Source organism: Cavia porcellus, unplaced genomic scaffold, assembly GCF_034190915.1.
Source record: "Cavia porcellus strain 051 isolate PalLab524CR breed Dunkin Hartley unplaced genomic scaffold, mCavPor4.1 scaffold_13, whole genome shotgun sequence".
NCBI classification, from domain to species: Eukaryota; Metazoa; Chordata; class Mammalia; order Rodentia; family Caviidae; genus Cavia; species Cavia porcellus.
Genome location: NW_026947496.1, coordinates 54,815,625 through 54,834,889, shown reverse-complemented (window position 1 = coordinate 54,834,889; position 19,265 = coordinate 54,815,625). Strand labels below are relative to the sequence as shown.

Sequence of the window (19,265 nt, the reverse complement as noted above, 5' to 3'; positions counted from 1 at the left end):
GCAGTCTGGGGCCCCTGATGAATTAGGTGTCTCACACAATGCCTTACAGGGTGAAGAATGGCAAAAGCTTGTCGAAATGCTGGCTTATCTCTCTCGTGAGGATGTATGTGTTTGCTTTTTTTTTTTTAATAATGTTTATTGCCAAGTACGTTGCATGATGTTGGTAGAATCTCAGTTTTCTAAGGTTTGGGCTGCTGCTTGTTACATACCTGCACAGGTGCCCTCGCTTTGGCATCCATGGGGAAGAGAGGGAGGGCTCACACTGTGCGTTAGTTACCCAGCACTGCCAGGCCAATCACTCCAAGGCTCAGGGGCTTAAAACAGCAGCTGCCACTTCGACTCTCTCAGGGTCTGTGTGCAGGGCCTTGGCTGGGAGGCTCTGCCACTGGATGTCTCCGGAGTCTGCTGTGATGTCACCCAGGGCTGCAGTCACCAGAAGGCCCGCTGTGCTGAGGCCCATGGTGGGACCGACACCCCACATGCTGCCACCCATGGCTCGTGGTAAGGCTGGAGGCAGAAGACCTTGGTCCTTCTCAGGGGCCACTCAGAGTCTGACAGTGTGGAGCCTGGCTGCTCCAGACCGAGGGGGTCAGGGCAGAGAGGTGGTGGTAGCTAGCTGAAAGTCACACAACTTCTGCTGCGTGTCGGATCATCCACAGTGTGAATAGTGGGACGAGTCAAGACCATGAATGTGCCACAGGACAGAGGTGTCCCAGGCAGGAAGAGATGTATCCTTTCAGAGGTGAAAAGGACCTGTTTATATGTATAAGGAACAGATAGATGAGATGTTATCAAAATATACAGTGAATGATTAAATTAAAAAGTTTATTATAGTGAAAGACACATTGCCATTAAACCCCCTCAAAATACACCTAAGCAGGCACACACACACACACACACACACACACACACACACACAGACTTCAAATACTGGTATCCCATTATTCTTGACATTTTCTGAAGCAGTTCCTGCAGTCCTCTTCCATGTGTGTCTTTGAAAGGTATGATCAAAAATACGGTGAATGCTGCTGCTGGGTGGCATCCAACAGAAAGACGGGCTCATTAAAACACTGCATAAGCACATCTAGTCTGTGACCTTATACACAGAGCTTCAGCTCTTCACTTGTAAAGTGGGAGGGATAGCACTCCCGTGGCTGACACAGGACTAGCTCCAGCTAGCTAACAGGAGGAGAGGACAGGGCAGGGGAGGAGGGAACGCTTGTTCTCCCATGCACAGAGGGGGCTCCTTCTCCTTGCATGATTTGGTTCAAAGGTGATACCACCAAACACCCTCAGCCTGGCCAGGTTGGGGTGACAGGGAAGGCAGGGCAGGCCTGCGTACCTCACCTGGCTCACCCACTGAGACTGCCCGCCCACTGAGGCTGCCCCGCCCACCGAGACTGCCCCGCCCACCGAGACTGCCCCGCCCATTGGACTGCCCCGCCCACTGAGGCTGCCCTGCCCACTGAGGCTGCCCCGCCCACTGAGACTGCCCCGCCCACCGAGACTGCCCCGCCCACTAAGACTGGGAAGGGAGGGTGGTGGCGGTGGTGGTGGTGGTTGTGGTTCTCCTGGGGAAACTAGGTGCTGTGAAGAGAGGGGGAGAAGGTGCTAAGGAGCAGGTGCTGGGTAGACAAAGCACAACAAGTCCCGTGCAGTGTCCCTATGCTAAGTGCCAGGACCCTTGCAGCATAGTACTATCCTCTGGCTCATTTCCCCCCTCAAGGCACCTACAGTGGGGGAGGAGAGGTGACTGGATGACTCTGGCAGTTGCCCCTCTAAGGACATTTTTCACCTGCCTTGGGGCTGACAGCCCTGGCCAAATTCAAAAGTCCGTGGTTCTCTCACCCCAGGAGGGGATTTGCACAGCCTCATCTCAGTGTGGTCATTCCTTGTCAGCGACTGTGGGCATATGGCATCCATAACCAATGAGATTTAATGGGATATGGCTGGGGGGCTCTAGTAGAGACCTTCCTCCCAAGTACAAAGAAGCACAGAAGCGTACTCTTCTTCAGACAGACACTATTAGCACATTGTATGTGATGGCTGAAACTGTGGTAGCCATTTTGGAATAATAAAGAGGCAAGTCCAAGAGTAAGGCCAACACCTGAGGATGGCAGGCCGGAGAGGCAGAAAGAAACTTATCCTCGTGGAGGTCAATTATTTGCTGATCTATCCATGGAAGCTCTTCCTCCAGGCCTCTTGTGAAGTCTTTGCCTAAACCACATTTGGATGGTCTCACTTGCAGTCAGAACAGCTCAGGGATATGTACTCATCTCTCCCTAAATTACCAGCAGTGATACGAAAGCTGTTTAGATCAGTGGTTCTTAATGTGTGTCCCTGAAACAGTGGCATCAGCGTCACTGGGAACTTATCAGACATGCAGGTTCTCAGGCCCCTTCCTGGCCTTCTCACATCAGAAGGAAAGTGCAGCAACATGGTGTGTCCCAACAAGCCCCAGGGGCCTGGGATGCACGCTAAGTTCATATGCAGCTGCCAGCTCCTACTTTATATAATAGTGCATAGTATATTGGCCGAAAAACAAACTGCCAAGAGTGTGAGGGTGTCCCTCATTATTCCTGAGCACCTTCTCTTCCCTAAGATTGCGCACTCCATTTGGTACCCCTATATCTGGGGTAGGGAGCGGGTTCCGGGAGAGAAAGGACTTGATAACTTGGCCAAATGGAACTTCCTAGCCTTAAATTTCACCTTGCTAATTCTGACTCCTTCCAGGCAAGGCCGTGAGTATCTAAAGAACTAACGGTAAAGTGTGCCTAGAAGCACTGACAGTCTTCACCATCCACGGACAGGGCTAGCTATTGGCAGAGCAGTCAGCGAAGGAGTTGGAAAGGTGTGCTTTGCAGGGTGAGGCGAGGGCATAAGGGGAGCTGGGGGATCAGAGAACAACAGAGGAAGGAGGGAGAGTCCTGATTAGGAAGAGAGTGAAGACGGATGGGATTCCCGGGATGCCGAACACTCACACTCGGGGGAGCCTGGGGACCGGAGGAGGGGCAGTGTAACAGCACATCAGGAAGGGGGTGTCAGGTGTCTGGAGATCCAGGCAGGGTGAACAGGGCACAGAGCAGTGCACAGGAGGAGACCCTGTGTGGGGTAAGGAAAGTTGAGACTGCCTCATCCCCCTGCCCCACGGCAGGCTGTGGACTCAGTAATGCAGCTTGGTGGGAAGTAAACATGAATCCGCATGCTAGCATCTGGACTGGGAATCCAGCAAAGTTCATATGCTGAAGCTCTGACCAGGGCGTGACAGACCCAGGGGGAAATAGGTCCCTGGGGAGGTCATTAGTGTTGGATGAGGTCAGGAGGGAGCCCCGATTGTAGGACTAGTGGCACTATAAGAAAAGGAGGAGAGTGTGTGAAAGTATTGCGTGTTTCCACCATCTGCAAGCTAGGAAGAACTGTCTTCAGACCCCATGCCCACTACCACCGTGATCTTGGACTTCCTGCCTCTACAACTGTAGGAAAAGAATATTATTTTAGACATGTTTGGGAATTTGTCATGGTAACCTGTGGCACTTTGTTGTGGCAGCCTGAGAAGACTCAGACACGGTGTCTTTTAAGAAGGCACCAAACACTTACTTCAGTAAATGTTGAAGACTCATAACAATAAACACATTAATAGGCAATAAGTTTGGAAGATGGGATTGCTAAGGTCTGAACAGCTAAGCTAGGTATATAATTTGTTACCTAGGCAATGGGGAACTTGAGAGTAGAAACAAAGAGGAGACATATGGGCGCACAGTTCTGAGGTCATGATAACAAAAGAGCATCAGAGGAGGTAGATGCAGCAAAGGAAGGAGACACAGTTTTTCTTGTTTGGGAAGTGAGTGAGGATGGACGAGGTCCTGGGAGGCTGAGCACTCACACACACAGGGGAGCCTGGGGACCAGGAGGCGGAGCTAGGCAATGGGACACTGGGCTGGAGGGCATCTGGTGTCTGGAGACCTGGGCAGCGTGGGCAGAGTGCACAGCACGGTGCACTGGCATCCCTGGAAGGGCTGGTCATGGCTGCCCCACCCTTGGCTACAGATTCAGTAGCTTGGGAATGAGGTCTAAGAATATGCATTTCAAGTAAGCTCCCAGGAGATGCTGATGCCCCTGGATGAGCAATGCAGAGGAGACGGAGGTGGAGAGATAGACTAGTGTGACCTGTGGCCTGGGCGGGTGCTGGGCAAATGCTGCCTCCACATTTTAGGGTGATGGATAAAGAACATATGACTACCAGTGCTGAACTTGGTGCTGTCAAATTGACAGGGGGTCGGTTGTGATAGTTAAGTGTGATGCCACCTTGAAACCCTAGCTCATTGGTTTAGTGTAGTTCTGGCTGTGGATGATTGGCTTACTAAAGGGAAGACTCACGTGGATGTGGGTGGCATCCACCAATAGGCTTATAGCCTGGCTAGAATAAAAAGGGAAAGAAGAGAGACATCTTATTTCTGCTTCTCTGGAGGTGCTCCCAGTCTTTGTCATTGTCTCCAGGGTTCCAGCACAGACCTCGGGCCTTGCAGATCAGACTCTTCAGCATTCTAACACAGACCTTCCAGCTTCCAGTGCAGATCCGAGCAGTGAGCTCCTGGTCTTCCACCTTTAAATAATTGTCCAGGTCTCCAGTGTGCAGACAGCCCTTTTATACTCTTCCACAGCTGACTGCAACTGGCCGTTGTAAATCTGCCTTGTAAATGATATACATGTAAAATTAAATCTGTTACACTTGTGAACTCTAAATGATACAAGTTGGTTTTGCTTTAAGAATAAAGCACTGCATTAGAAAACTTGAAAACATCTCTGAGGGAAAAAGAGTAGATTTTGAAAAGAGAGAAACCTCACTTTCTTTTCCTGTCTTCTCTGTGTCATGGATTTTTCTCCCCCAGATGACTGTGTAGGGCCAGTTCCTGGAATGGCTAATGCTAGTTGGAAGCTAGTGTCAAGAGCAAGGCTGGTTCCTGCAGGTTCACTGAGCTGTGTGGAAGATGGTAGGAGTGAGACAGTCTGTTCTGCATCTTGTTATGCTTTTTTATTTTAACCACAGGGTGATCATTCCTTTCTTCTATACAGTGTTCCTCCCTCATATGTGTACATAAAGCTTGCCCTCTTTTTTCCTTGAGAAAGTGTTTGCATTCTTGAAGTCTATATATAAGGTACTTTTTAGGAAGACAAACTCCTCAGTCTTCTCTTCTGGCTACAGACTGGTATGGGATTGAAGACTGGAGTGTCCTCGCCCTGCAGTACCACTGACTGGTGCTATTGGAATCTTCCTGTGGAATCTTTCCCTGCAGATGTCTGAGGGGAAAAGCACCATGTTGCTATGAAATCGTTAATGTGGAATGAGGAGTGAAGGAAGCCTGAGGTCATCCTGTTGCAGGACTGGGTACGGAGGGAAAGAGAGAGAGGGAGGCAGGGAGAGAGAGAGGGGAAGAGAGAGACAGATTGCTAAAATAATTACTAAAGGCCATCGAAGACTTTGGGGGAAGAGAATAAGAAGTCACCAAGAAGCAAGCCCTCCCTGTGAATCAGCACCTTGTTGTTACACCAGGCCACCAGGGGGCCACCAGGGGGACAGCTGGACCCCAGTCCCTTTTGGTACATGGGCTGGGAAACAAAAGGAGTCATCTCACCACCACCTGTAAGTGACCAGCTGGTCCAGAGAAACACAGGATGTGATGATAGCTACTGAGGGGAAATGCAGCTTGATGTTTGTGGTCTTTGGTGTTTCACTGACTTTACAGGTCTAGGGCCGGTGGTCTGATCATCTATTCAGAGGATAATGGTATGCAGTGTGGCACCTATGCTTCTGAAGGTGGTAGCCATTGTTAATTCCCTATTGTTTATTTGGAAGTCCTGTATTATTTTCATTGTTTTGTTGGGTTGGGTTTTATTCTATTTTGTTTTGTTTGATTTTATTGTATCTAATGGCATGGGCGGTTATTTCAAAGATAACAAGATGTATTGTGGTAGCCACTTTGGATTTACTATTATCTAGAAGTCCTTTATTGCATTCATTGTTTTGTTTTTACTGGTTCTAGTTTGTTTTGTTTTGTTTGATTTTTACTATGTCTGAAGATATCTGCAGCTATTTTAAAGACAATAAGGGGCATTATGGTAACCACTATTGATTTTGCATTGTTTTGAAGCCCTGGGTCACTTACTGGTTTGTTTTGATTGGCTTTAGTCTGTTTTATTTTGTTTGGTTTTATTCCCTTTAAAATAAAAAAAAAATACTAAAATGACCAGACTTACTAAAATGCCAAGGCCAATAACACTGCAAACTTCCACTCATTTGAATGAGTCAAAATACTACCTTCTTTTTACTTAAGCTTTGATTGGTTTCTGGCACTTTTGACTGAAAGAGTCTGGAGAGCAAAACCCGTATTTCTACCTATAAGCTTCTAATTTTTTTTTTTGTCTTTTTCGTTTTTATCGGTACCAGGGGTTGAATTTAGGACTGCACACTTGCAAGGCAGGCACTTATGCCGCTGAGCTAAATCCCCAGCCTAAGCTTCTAATGTCTAGAATCAAACTGTGGCTGGGCAATTTCTAGCTCAATCCCTACATTCTTCATCATCCATCTCCCCACAGGAGAAGTTGATCATTATATTTGGAAATATCAACAAGAAAGAGCAAAAGAGAGAGAAAGACAAGGCTGAGACAGTCTTCCAAATCACAAGTCAGTCTGTTAGGAGGAAAAGGTAATTGTAGAAGATAAAGTGGCAGAAAATACTGGTAGTGGTTTCAGCAAATGAGAAAAGGAAGAGAATCTTTGTTACCAGCTCATGAGAAACCTGAGGGACAGGAACTTTCCCTACAGGAGCCCTGGAACCTGCTGTATTTGCAGAGAGGACTCACACTACTGGGTTGAGCTGATTGTGATGAACTCTTGTTTGCCTAGACTGGATTCACCTTCATGCCCTTGGCAACAAGAGTAGGGGGAGCGACAAAGGCTGTTCCTTCTGTGTGTTCCTCAGGCCTGTCACTCTCCTGTCCTGACACAGTACCACACCTGCAATTTAAAGGAGGTAAGGTTTATTGGACTCACAGTTTTCAGAGGATTCGGTCATGGTTGGTTGGCTCCAAGGCAGAATGACGGGGTGAGAGGGCCTAGCGGAGGACAGTTGCTCATGGTATGGCAGCCAGGAAGCAAGGTGAGGCAGGGGGAGACAAGAATATATCCTTCCAGACCACAACCACGGTGGCCCAGTCCAGCTTCCCCATCTCCACACAACACATTCCGCTATGAACTCATGAAGGGGTTAATCCACTGATGAATATGACACCCCCATGGACTAATCACCTTTCAGACCCATGAAGCTTTTGAGGGGACATTTTAGATAAAAATTGTAATATTAGCCCATTCTTCTTCCCTCACATCCCTGAACACTTAAGCCATTGACTTAGCCCCTGCTCCTCCAGGGCAAGTATCTTACTGTGCTTGTGCGAAATGCTTGTGTGCATTTCAAGGAATTTTCCAACTGCATTTTTAACAGGACACGGTTTTCCTCTTTGTGCACACTTAGAACCCAAATCCCTAGATGAAATGAGACTCTTCCATTACGAACCTCATTGCAGGCTGTTACTGAAGCACACATGGGGGCCGTGTGTGCGTGTGTGTGTTTCGCAAAACATATCTGTTACTTGAGGCTCAGTATTAATAAGCCAACTAATAACTCGGTTCTGTATTATCTGAAAATCAAAATAGGGTGCTTTCCTCCTCTGGGCTGTTGTAAATGATAAGCACATTGAGATGCTTTGTGATTGCTCTGTGGGAAAAATTTCCCTCAGCCCAATTTACCAGGCAGTTTTTATGCCACTGAATAAACTCTCAGCTGTAAGGCAGTGGCTCTGCCATCAACAACATGCATGAAAAGCTGCGCTTGGTGGTCAGTCTGTTTTGTGTGAGTCAGGAGCTTGCTGTTCTACTTGCCTGGTGGCGCTTTTTAATTGGAATGATTTTTATTTGGTCTGATTTCCTGAAATAGAACACACTGCCTGCTGCAGAAACTCCAGTCTATGGGCCCAGAGAGCAAACTGCCCCGGTGCTCCCAGCTTAGCTGCTGGGGAGGAAAAACTGCTGGGGTTCGGGTGGGCACAGCCTATTCAAATCTGCTATTGAGGCAGCTTGCATTATGCTTAGGCAATAACCACAAATTTGACATGCCACCTCCCCCAAACCCCAAACTGATTCTGTTCTAGTGTTTGTCTCCAAGGCTCTCTTGGAAGGTTTATTTTTTCCTATTTACAACTCCCAAAGAGAGCTGTTTTTAAGGGAAAATCAGTTTCTATTAATGTGTAGGGCCTCAAGTGGGTTTGTGCCTCTTATTTGTTCCTTTTTGTTTGGGCCAAAGAACACTTTGAGCTGGTGACCAGGCAAGTAAGGTTCTGTGACGAGTGTGATCACCTAACTTGATTTATGCACAGGGATTCTGGAAGTAATCGTATTTTAAATAAGGCTAATCAAGCTGTCTTCTTATGGAAATGTCCAGACCCACTCACAGCCTTACACTTGGGGTGAGCTTGCTCCCACAGGGGAAAAGCCCCCTAAGGGGTAGGAATCACAGCTTACTAGGAGCTTGGCACTGCTGTACAGGATTAACAAATGCTGTCTGCACAATGGGCTTCCTTTTTTTCCCCTTTAGGACTGGGGACTGAACCCAGAGCCTTCACACTGAGCTACATTGTCAGCCTTTTTCAATTTTTTTTTTTTTTTTAGATAAGGTCTCCCAAAGTTACTAAATTGCTCAGGCTGGGCTCAAACTTACAAATCTCCTGCCTCAGCTTCCCAGAGTTCTGGGATTACAGGTGTGTGCCACACCCCTGGCCATTAGGTTCTTTTCAGAGGGCAGAAGATAAAGAAGCAATATGGTTCTTGTGTACTGAAGGCCTCAAGTTCTGCTCCAAGTGTGGTCCTTCTGCCTTAACAGAAGAGATCTTGAATTTCTTCCCTTGTTTTCTTTCAAATGAATGCTTTCATCCTAATTTTTCTGCTTAATTATACTGTCCCCAAGTTCCCAAGGCAACCTGCCAAGAAGCTCAAACTTCCTTTCGAAGTTTGTCACCTCTCTTACCTTTATTCTTTGCCCTTCAACCATCTCACCGCTCCAAACACCTCTGAATTAGGGTCACACAGCTCCTATTTTACAACCTGTCCAAGCCAGTCACTTTTTAACAAACTTGAATTGAGTCTCTGCTCTGGGACAGGCATCAATGTACATGCTCTGCAAGGGCTGGATGCCAGGTTGTGTGAACTCACGAGCCCTAGTGTTTCTGTCACAACCTCTTCCATTATTGTGTTAGGGGAGTAGCTATCCACGACACATCAACAAAAATATGGGCCTGCGTTCCAATAAAACTGTATTTTTAAAAACAGCATAATTTGGCTTGAGGGTTAAGTGTAACAAGTTCGTGCATGTAAGAGACACAGGAGATACATAAGACTTTTGTGAATGGTATGCTAGAAAAGCAACTGCCAGTTTAAATGACAGGAGACAGAGACCCCAAAAAAGCAGAAAGCAAGAGGGCTGTCAGAAACTCAAATTTCTACAGACACGAAAGTGTGACTTTGAAAACAAAGCTGGGAACACAGGGGACAGTGTGGAGCCAGACCTTGAACCTTAATGGAGTTTGTCGGATTGAGAAATTACTCAGAACCAGCCCCTCTTTTTTTCTTTCAGTTTCCTCCCCACTGAAAGGGCAGGCTGCAATCTTTAGCCTAATAGCATTGGTCTCACCTTGTGTTCTGGGAACACATAACTTGCTTGTTTTTTCATCCTTCCACAGATAGAAAACCGTGACCAAACTGGACTCTACTCTGAGCCTGACCCACACCTAAACTGGATGGTTTAACTGTTGATGTTGGAGGCTTCTGATTTGTTGACACCAAGATGACATTTCAGATTGAACCGATGTTGTACTGGCTTGAGAAGAAAAAGGTCAAAGCATGTGAGATAGATATGAAACTTTGAGGAGAGAAGATAGATTGTTGCCAGTTAAATAATGCCTTCCCCTATGATGTCCATGATCTAATCCCTGGAACCTGTGAATGTAATGCCTTGCACGATAAAAACCACTTTACAGATGTGATGGCATGGAGGATACTGAGGTAGGAGATGATTCTGGGTGCCTAATGTAATCCCAGAACCTTGCTAAAAGGGAGGCAGGAACAGGGAAATCAGACAAAGAGGACTGGAAGGCAGAAGTGGAGATCAGAGAGAAAAAAAACAATGCTGCATGTCTGGCTTTGAAAATGAAGAAAGGGACCATAAGCCAAGGGATACATACAGTGGTCTCTAAGAGTTGGGAAGAGCAAGGAAACAGATTTTCCCTAGAGTCTCTGAAAGCAAGGAATGCCTGCCAACATCTTCAAGTGAACACAATGTTTTGACTCTGGAGTTACAGTATGATTAATAAATTCATATTATTTTAATCCTACTAAGTTTATGGTAATTTGTTATAGCAGTAAGGAGACTAATAAAGATTTTGGGCAGCCACTGCTGGAGATATAAGTAATGTTAGGGGCTTTCATGCATTGCCTTCTTCAGCCCTCAGAGCTGCCCTGTGAGGCAGGAATTAAGTTCTCACATGCAACTGAGAAAACGCTGTGTGCAGAGGCTGACTCAACTGCCCAGTTAACTGAGCTCCACAGCTGTGTTTGCATGTCGTGTTGCTGACTTCCATGTTGCACATTGTAGAGTCCCTCCCCAACTCCCATTCATGTTTATCTTCCCTTGGTCCCATTCTGTTTGAATTTTATTTCAGCACCTTTGGATGTATTTTTCATTCACTCAGACTACACAGACTCTGAGACCTATCAAATGGCAAGACTTCATTCAAATTCCAGATCGCAGGGTGGTTATATGAAAAAGATGTCACTTCTAGAAGAATCCACATCCCTCTCTTGGAAAAACCTCAGCCTTCTTTGGCAGAATACATAGTTTCATCTACACTGTGAGTGAATTATGCACCTGCCCCAAATTCTTTGAGTTGAACCCCTAATTCTCAATATGATGATATTTGAGGATGGAGACTTTGGGACATAGTTGGGATTAGAGAATAGACTCTCATATTAGTATTAGTTATAAGTATTAGATTTTTTAGGTGCTGGGGGTACTGATCCTTTGTGCTGAGTTACATCTGGTATCAGAGGCTACATAAAGGTTTTGTAAGGTAGGCTTAGCATGGTCACCCGCAGATTCTGGGTGGAAGAATGCAAAAGGGTCATCTGTGAGGTGGAAAGCTGGAGGATCAATCAAAAGTTGAAGGCCTGGAGCTCACTTCAGAGTCCTGTTTGAGTCTGTAACTGGAATCTGAAGGATCTGTGCTAGAAACCTGGAGACAGATGTCCAAGGGCCTTGGCAAAGACTGGAGCTCCCCTCAGAGAAGCAAACGTGAGCCTTCTTTCCTCTTTTCCTTTTTATTCCAATCCAGGATATAAGCCTGTTGGTTGGTGCCATCCATATCCAGGGTGGGTCTTTCCTCTCCATTAAGTCCAGCATCCAGACACATCTAGAACTGTGCTAAACCATTCTATGAAGTGTTTCTTATTCAAGATGACAACAGAGTTAACTATCACACAGATCCAGCCCTTTTGATTTTCTTTTTAATTTTGAGAAAGTGTCTGGCCTAGTCACTAAGTTGCCCAGGATGAGATCAAACTTGTGATCCTCCTACATGAGTCTCCTAGAGAATGGCTTAGTGGCCTTAAAAGAAAAGTGGGGTTTCTCTTTCTCTGTCTCTGTCTCTTTCTCACCACTATACTGTCCCCACAATGTGAAGCTACAGCAAAAAGGCAGCTGTCTACAAGCACTCATGAGTAAATAATTAATCAATGAGTACCTTGATCTTGAACTTCTCAAATGTCACTATGTGAGAAATAATTGTTGTTTAAATGACCCAGTCTAGGATACTTTATTATAGTAACCAAGAAGATTACAGTAGTCTATAAAACAAAAAGCAAAACTAGAAAACAGCATGTGAACTAGCAGTTACAAATGTCCTATACATCCAGGAGGCAGGACAGCAGCACGACAAGGTGACATTCAATGGCCTTAGTGACCCTCACCTGTATCATGTGTGCCCCTGTGTGATCCCATTCCTTGCATGTGGTTGGCTCAGCACCTTGCTTCCGACCAATAACATACAGCAACTGTGGTGAGATGTCCCTTTCACGATCGCATCATATCCATCTTGCAACAGACCGTCTGCTGGCTGTGATGAAGCAGATTGCCATGTTGTGGGCTGTTCTACAGTGAAATTCACCTGGTAAGAACTGAAGTGGCCTCCTGATGACAGCAAGCAAGGACCTGAGGCTTACTTCTTTGTCTGACAACCAGCTAATAGCTGTGTGAACTTGAAAGTAGGCCTTTCCTCAGTCAAGCAATCAGATGAGACCCAAGTCCTGGCCAAGACCTTGACTATAGTCGTTTGAGGACCTTTACACCGTGCTCAAACTCCTCACCTACAGGATTGTGAGATGACAACTGTGTGGTGGTGTCAGCTGCTAAGATGTGGCAATGTGTTTCACTGCAGTCAAGATGGACTGTACGTGACAGGGTGGGTTTAGAGTCCGCTGATGTGCACCACAGGTTCAAAGCTTGCCTCCACTTCTTCCTCTGTGAAATTGGTATGCTGTGTATGCACTCAAAGCCTCTGTTCCCTTTTGTACAGAAGAAGTCAATGTCAGAGCAGATCACATAACAAGTATTCAATTATCACTAACAGTTATTAAGTGTCAAGGAATCATTGAAAGGGTAAATTTAATCTTCCTTGGAATTAGAGAAAAATCATTTAAACTAACACTTGCATTGTGCTTTCAACTTTACAAAAGCGCATACAGGAATTATTGAGTTTGACTTTTTCCCACAGTGGCTGACTGCAGGCATCTCCCACCCCATCCTGGCATTATTTGGAACTGTTTTTGGTTTCCCAGCTGTCAGGAGATGCTACTGACATCTAGCAGCAGAGGCCAGGACTGCTGCTAACTATCCTGAATGCACTGGACACCCAGGCACAGGGAACAAAGAATTACAGGCCAGAGTGTCAATAGCTGAAGTCAAGAAACTGAACCTCAGCAACCCTGTGAGGGAAGTGTGATTGTCACACACAGCTTGTAAATGAAGCTAAGAGCCAAATGACAGAGTGTTGGGTAAGGAACAAGTGGATGGTATGGGGCATAGCTAGAGCAAAAATCCTTGTCCCCACACCCCAATACATTACACCCACACCCCGCCTTGCTGCCCAAGCCTCTCTTGTGATGCCCTAGTTTCCGTTCAGGGGCACTGGGCAGGATGCATTAGCCCATAGGAGGGACAATGATGAGGAAAGTTTCAGACACTGGAGCAGACTGCTGCAGCATTTGCTCAAATGCTGTCTTGGGTGGAAATCTGGAGGCTAGGCCTATTTCATCAGAATCCAGACATTCCTGCCAATATGAACTTTGTATGCTTGTATAAAAAGTTCTTTGTGTACTTTTACAACTCTTGAAAAGAATTCAAGACATTCATTTAAATAATGTTTTGCTCACTGTTTCTACTTAGACTTATATTACTAAGGTCTTCCACAAAGGTGGGCATTTCCCCAGAGTATGCCATCTAAATTTCTCTGTACGGTAGTTTTGTCCTACTTTTCAGACAGGGAAAGTGAGCCTCAAGGTGGAATGAGTGGACTTGCAAAGAGCATACAATCTACGAAGGATGAAGCTGAATTTCAAACACAGCCCCTATAAATAGTTGCTTTCTGAATAGTGCGTGTGTGTGTGTGTGTGTGTGTGTGTGTGTGTGTGTAACACCAGATTTCAGGGAGTTTGATATTCAGAGGAAGAGCTAGAATCATATCAGGTATAAAAATCTAAGGGAAAGAAGAAGCCTGCCTGTCGATGTCCGCTCCCGGCCGGCAGGAAGGACACACGACAAAGTCTGGTAGTGGACAACCTTTTCTTTTTATTTTCCTTCTCCGTACAGCCTGCCCTGGGTTCTCCCAGCTGAAGCCTCCTCTGTTCCGCTCCCCGCGGCTCCTTTTGTGCTTCAGTCTGCCCCAAAGCCTCTACCGGTCCGCTCTCCGCGGCTCCTTTTTGGGCTTCTACTTCCGGGCTTCTACCTGGCTTCTACTTCCGCCCAGGGGTGGCACCGGTATATATACGGGTACAGTGTCCAATCATGTTAAAGTAAGCAAGGCAAGCTGATTGGCTAACATCATCAGTTGCCAGGCAGACTATATTGTTGAGCGGGTTGTTTACGCGGTAAGCAGGAAACTAACATATTCGATGGGAGGGGTAATCTACCTCAGGCTTTGCTCTTTACCACAGGCCGCACGTCCGCCGCGCAAGGCGAGCTATCACAGACGCGGCTCCCAACACCTGCCCAGTCTCCATGGGCAGGCAGGACGCCATCTAGACTCTCCCTTGGATAGCCGTCGCAGGCAAGAAGAACCAGCCAACCATGCCCTGTAGAAACTTGCCCTGCATCCTACTATTTCCTGGGGAAACCCAGGTGCCTGACACATCCCCCTACACTGTGATGGATAGCCAGAGTAGGAAGCACCTGGGACTCAACAACCAACTTGCCTGGAAAAACCCAGCAAAATGTCAAGACTAAGGAGCAAAAGGTAATCTCTGGGCTCAAACAGAAAATGTCCAGGAGACTTAGACATGGAAGAAAGTATAAGTTCATACCTGAAATTTCTGGGATGATGGCAACTGAGATAAAGAAACTATTTCATGAGGCTGTAAAAGAAACCAGATCAGAAATAATATCTCAGGTAAAAGAAGAAATAACAAACATAATAAAATGGTTGCTGAGTTTAATCTAAAGAAGACATAGATTAAAAAGAAAAAGGAGCATAGGAGAATGAGAAAAACCTTGAACAGACAATATAGAGAAGAACTGGAATTCATGAAAGACTCACGGAGACATCCAAGAAATTAAAAACCACTGAAAGCTGACAAAACTGCTTGAACAAAACTGAAGATAGACTTTCAGACCTTGAAGAAAGGAGGGCAGCTAGTGATTGTGAAAGGAAAGAGCTCTTAAATATAACAAGGAGCCAGGAAATAACAATTCAAGAACTGCAAGATGATGCAATGAAAAGTAATTAAGGAGTGATAAGTGTCAGTGAAGTAGCAGGAATCAACACAAATGACATAAAAAACTATTTACAGAAGTTATAACAGAAAACTTCCCAAGCATGGGAAAAGGACCTAACATACAGATAAGTGAGTCATATAGGACTCCAACTAGCCATAACCAAAATAAATCTACACCCAGACATAATAATCAAGATCCCAGAAACTCAGCACAAGAACAGAATATTAAAGAAATAGATCACCTATAATAGAAAACCTATCAGAATCACAAGACTTCTCAACACAATCATCAACTCAAAGAAGAGCTTGGAGTGCAGTATTTCAAGTCCTGAAAGGAAACAACTTGCAACCAAAATTGATGTAATATGCAAAAGTATCTTTCAAAATTAATGAAGAAAGAAAATATTCCATGACAAAGAACATCTAAAGGAATGCATGACTACCAAACCAAACCTAGAGCACTGGATATTCTAGAAAGAATGACTATAAAAATGACCATAGTTGCAGGAACAGAAGCAGAGTGGGATCACTAACGGGGTACAGACAGTGGGAAAAAGTAAGGAGCCAAGGGCAGGAAAAAAAGCATGACAGAGGCCAACCAGTGCATGTTGGCCATAACCGTTAATGTAGATGGCCTTAATTCACCAATAAAAAGAAACACAGGCAGAATGGATCAAGAAACAAGATCCATCAATATACAATATACAAGAAATGCATTAACTCAAAAGGAAATTCATAGACTGAAAGTCAAAGGACAGAAAACAATGCTCCATGTGACAGGGAACTAGAAAAAAGCAGGGGTGACTTGCCCATCAACTGCAGAATAGATAAGATACGGCATTTTTATACAATGGAAAACTACTCAACTATAAAGAAGGATAATCATGAGGCTCTTATAGATACATGGTTGCAACTTGTGATCATGTTTTTGGGTGGAATGGTTCAGATTCACAAGGTGAAAATCATGTTGTCTCCCTAGCATAAAAAACTGAAGGAGTTAGTGGGATCCAAAATGTACAACAGATATTGTGAAAGTGAAAGGGGAGGAGAGGTCTAAGGTGGGTGGTAGCCATTGTTAATTTCCTGTTATTTTATTTTAAAGTCCTGTATCATTTTCATTGTTTTTGTTTTAATTTATTTATTCTATTTTGTTTGGTTTGATTTTGTTATATCTGATCACATGGGAACCTATTTTGAAAATAAGATACTATGGTAGCCATTGCTGATTTCCTATTATCTTGTTTTGAAGTCCTATATTGCTTTCACTGTTTTGTTTTGATTGGTTTTTTTTTCTTTCTTTCTTCCTTTTTTTTTGTCCCGGGGATCGAACTCATAACCACACTCTTGCAAGGCAGGCATTTATTCTGCTGAGCTAAATCCCCAGCTGTTCTGATTGGTTTTAATCTGTTGTTTTATTTGATTTTATTAGGTCTGATGGTATAGGCATCCATTTTGAAGACAAGGAGCGGCATTGTGGCAGCCATTGTTGATTTCCTATTATGTTGTTTTAATGTTTTTTTTTTGTACCGAGGATCAAACTCATGACCTCAAGTTTGCCAAGCAGATACTTATGCCACTGAGCTAAACCCCCAGCCCTATTATCTTGTTTTGAAATCCTGTATGGCTTTCACTGTTTTGTTTTGACTGGCTTTATTCTGTTTTATTTTGTTTGGTTTTATTCTCTTAAAAATAAAATTTTTAAAAGTCTAAGGGAGAAGAAGACCTAATATGATTTCAGACAGCACTCTCCTGGAAGTGCCAAGAGAAAAAGGAGAAGATTCTTGTGAAAAAGATTCTTGTGGGTGGGTTTTGGGGAAGTGACACAAAAGCCTTCTGCAAGGAGGTGACACTCAGCTGAGAATAAATTGCAGGGAGAACAAAGGCCAATGCCCCAAGTCAAACAATAAACTCACTTGATAAAAGCCTGTTCTCTTCCAGATGCTACAAGACAAAAGCTCCCTAATTCAGCTCTAAGCAGGCCTCAACGACAGAGCCTTAGGAATCTAGGCAGTCTCTTATTCTTTCTCTTTTTTCTCCTTTCATGACTGAGCGGCCCAGCATCTTGATTGGGGCTGAGATCCACTATATGTGAGTCGCCTTGTAACTTTCATCCTTGGCCTGATTTTTCTAAGTTTATGAGACAAGTCTCTTATTACTGCTATTGGCACTTTTGTTTTGCCATTTTCTGCTCATTTTTACACAATAATAAGAGCAAAGAGTTCTTAAAATGGACCAATAATCACAGGACCACTCTCTGGAGCAGACAATCATCGCAATAAGAAATGGGACCCTGGTTTGCAGACCACATATAGCACTTTGATGTCTTGGTTTAAAGTTTAATCCCTCCATTCAGCTGCTGAAAACAGAAACCTGCTCTCTGCATGGGCAAGAGGATTTGGGGATTTTAAGGCAGAGACTGGACCATCTAGGCAACAGAACTGCCTTCCGTTCTTCACTCATGGCACACGTGCCTACTAAACACCTCTATTTTCTAGCTACTGCTCCAGGGACTAGGGAGACATTCATGAAGTTGATACCAGGCCCTGAACTCAAGGAATTTACAGACTAGGCTGAGAGATAAACAATAAATAAGTAAATAAATCAAGAAATAAGGTACATTCAAATTGAAGATAGATGAAGTACAAGATATCCAGATAAATCTGAATTTTAGAAAAACAAACTTTTTGGTGGTCGGGGTGGTGTCTGCATCAGAGTCTCACTATATAGTTCGGGCTGGCCTCAAACTCACTACGTAGTCCAGGTTGGCTTCAGTCTCATGGCAATTCTCCTGCCAGAGCATCCCTCGCTGGGATTATAGGCGTGTACCACCATACTTGGCCAAATAAATATTTTTTGCGAATATGTTCATCTCAAAAATTCCTTCCTGTATTCTTATTTATTAAATCAGCAACCTTAGTTCTAAGGAAATAAATGGAGTAACTGGGATGATGTATCTTTTAGGAAGCTGTTGCTGACTAGTGTAGGTTCTTGCTTTACTAGAAGCTGAATTAAAACTAAAGTGTGAGTTTACAGGGGAAAAACTTAAGCAAAGTAAGAGAAAAGATAGAGAAGACTCCAGCTTGAGTAGTATCTAGAGAGCCTGCACTAAAAGGATCAGACTGGCTCGCCCACAAAAGAATGGAGGTCAGATTTATAGGGTACTGTGTGAGGCTGGGGTCCAATCCATCAGCGTCTCAGTCCTGGTTTTGTAACTCCAGAGGAGCCCTTGTGCTTCAAGGAATGGCTCTGTTCCCAAGAAATGATCATCTCTGGTTTCAGTCATGTGAGGCTCTGCTTTTCCTGGCACCCAAGTGACTACTGGTTCAGGACAATGGCTAGAAATTTCCAGGCATCACTGTGAATGGGAAAGGCCCGGAACCAGATGTTATCCAGCTTGCTAATTGAATGTCTCCGTGAATCTTGACAGTGACTTCAGTGACTCTGGTGTCCTCTGTTTTGAAAAGAGATGAAATAAGCTAGGTAAATGTAGATTTAGTCAACTTTATTCTGTTGACTTTCTAAATAAGTAACATATTTATAGCCAAAATTTTACAGAGCATGACTTAAAGGTTCAACTTGGTTCTGCTTTTAGTTACCTGTTGGGTATCTGTAGGCTTGAGTGAAGAGTTGTGGTTTTTAGCAAAACCTGTCCTTAAGTGCCTGACTACCTCAGAAGATAACATAAGTTATGCTTTTAATGTGTGACAGGTTTAGGGCCTAGCAGTAGTCTTGTGTCCCTATGGAGGTCTCTGTGTCAGTTCCAGCAGAGAAAGACCACCAGGATCACCAGACTGAGAGATTCCTGGCACCAGGAAGCTGTGAATGATGACAGGGGCTGGCCTGGCCAGTCCACGCTGAAAGGGTCACAAGAAGTACCAGCTGGAACATTCAAGTGCAGGCAAAGTGACTGTCCAAAGGCAGAATTTGTCTTCTTCAGGGAAACCTCAGCTGTTTTCAAGGCCTTTTAGGCCCACCCACATTTAGACTGAGTGAGCAAAAGTAACTGACTTCAGAATTTTATCACATCTACAAAATACCTTCCCAGCAATACTAGATCAGTGGTTTTTTTTTTTTTTTTTTTTTTTTTTTGTCTTTTTCGTTTTTACCAGTACCAGGGATCGAACTCACGACTGCCTGCTTGCAAGGCAGGTGCTTATGCCGCTGAGCTAAATCCCCA

The 19,265-nt window shown here is 44.7% G+C and overlaps 1 long non-coding RNA gene across 1 annotated transcript; it reads left to right on the top strand.

Moving 5' to 3' along the window:
- Window positions 1-217: 217 nt before the first annotated feature.
- Window positions 218-10,426, top strand: LOC134478424 (uncharacterized). Its single transcript, XR_010051041.1, has 3 exons — window positions 218-501; window positions 6,905-7,031; window positions 9,790-10,426. It is a non-coding gene; the product is annotated as an uncharacterized LOC134478424 (long non-coding RNA).
- Window positions 10,427-19,265: the final 8,839 nt, after the last annotated feature.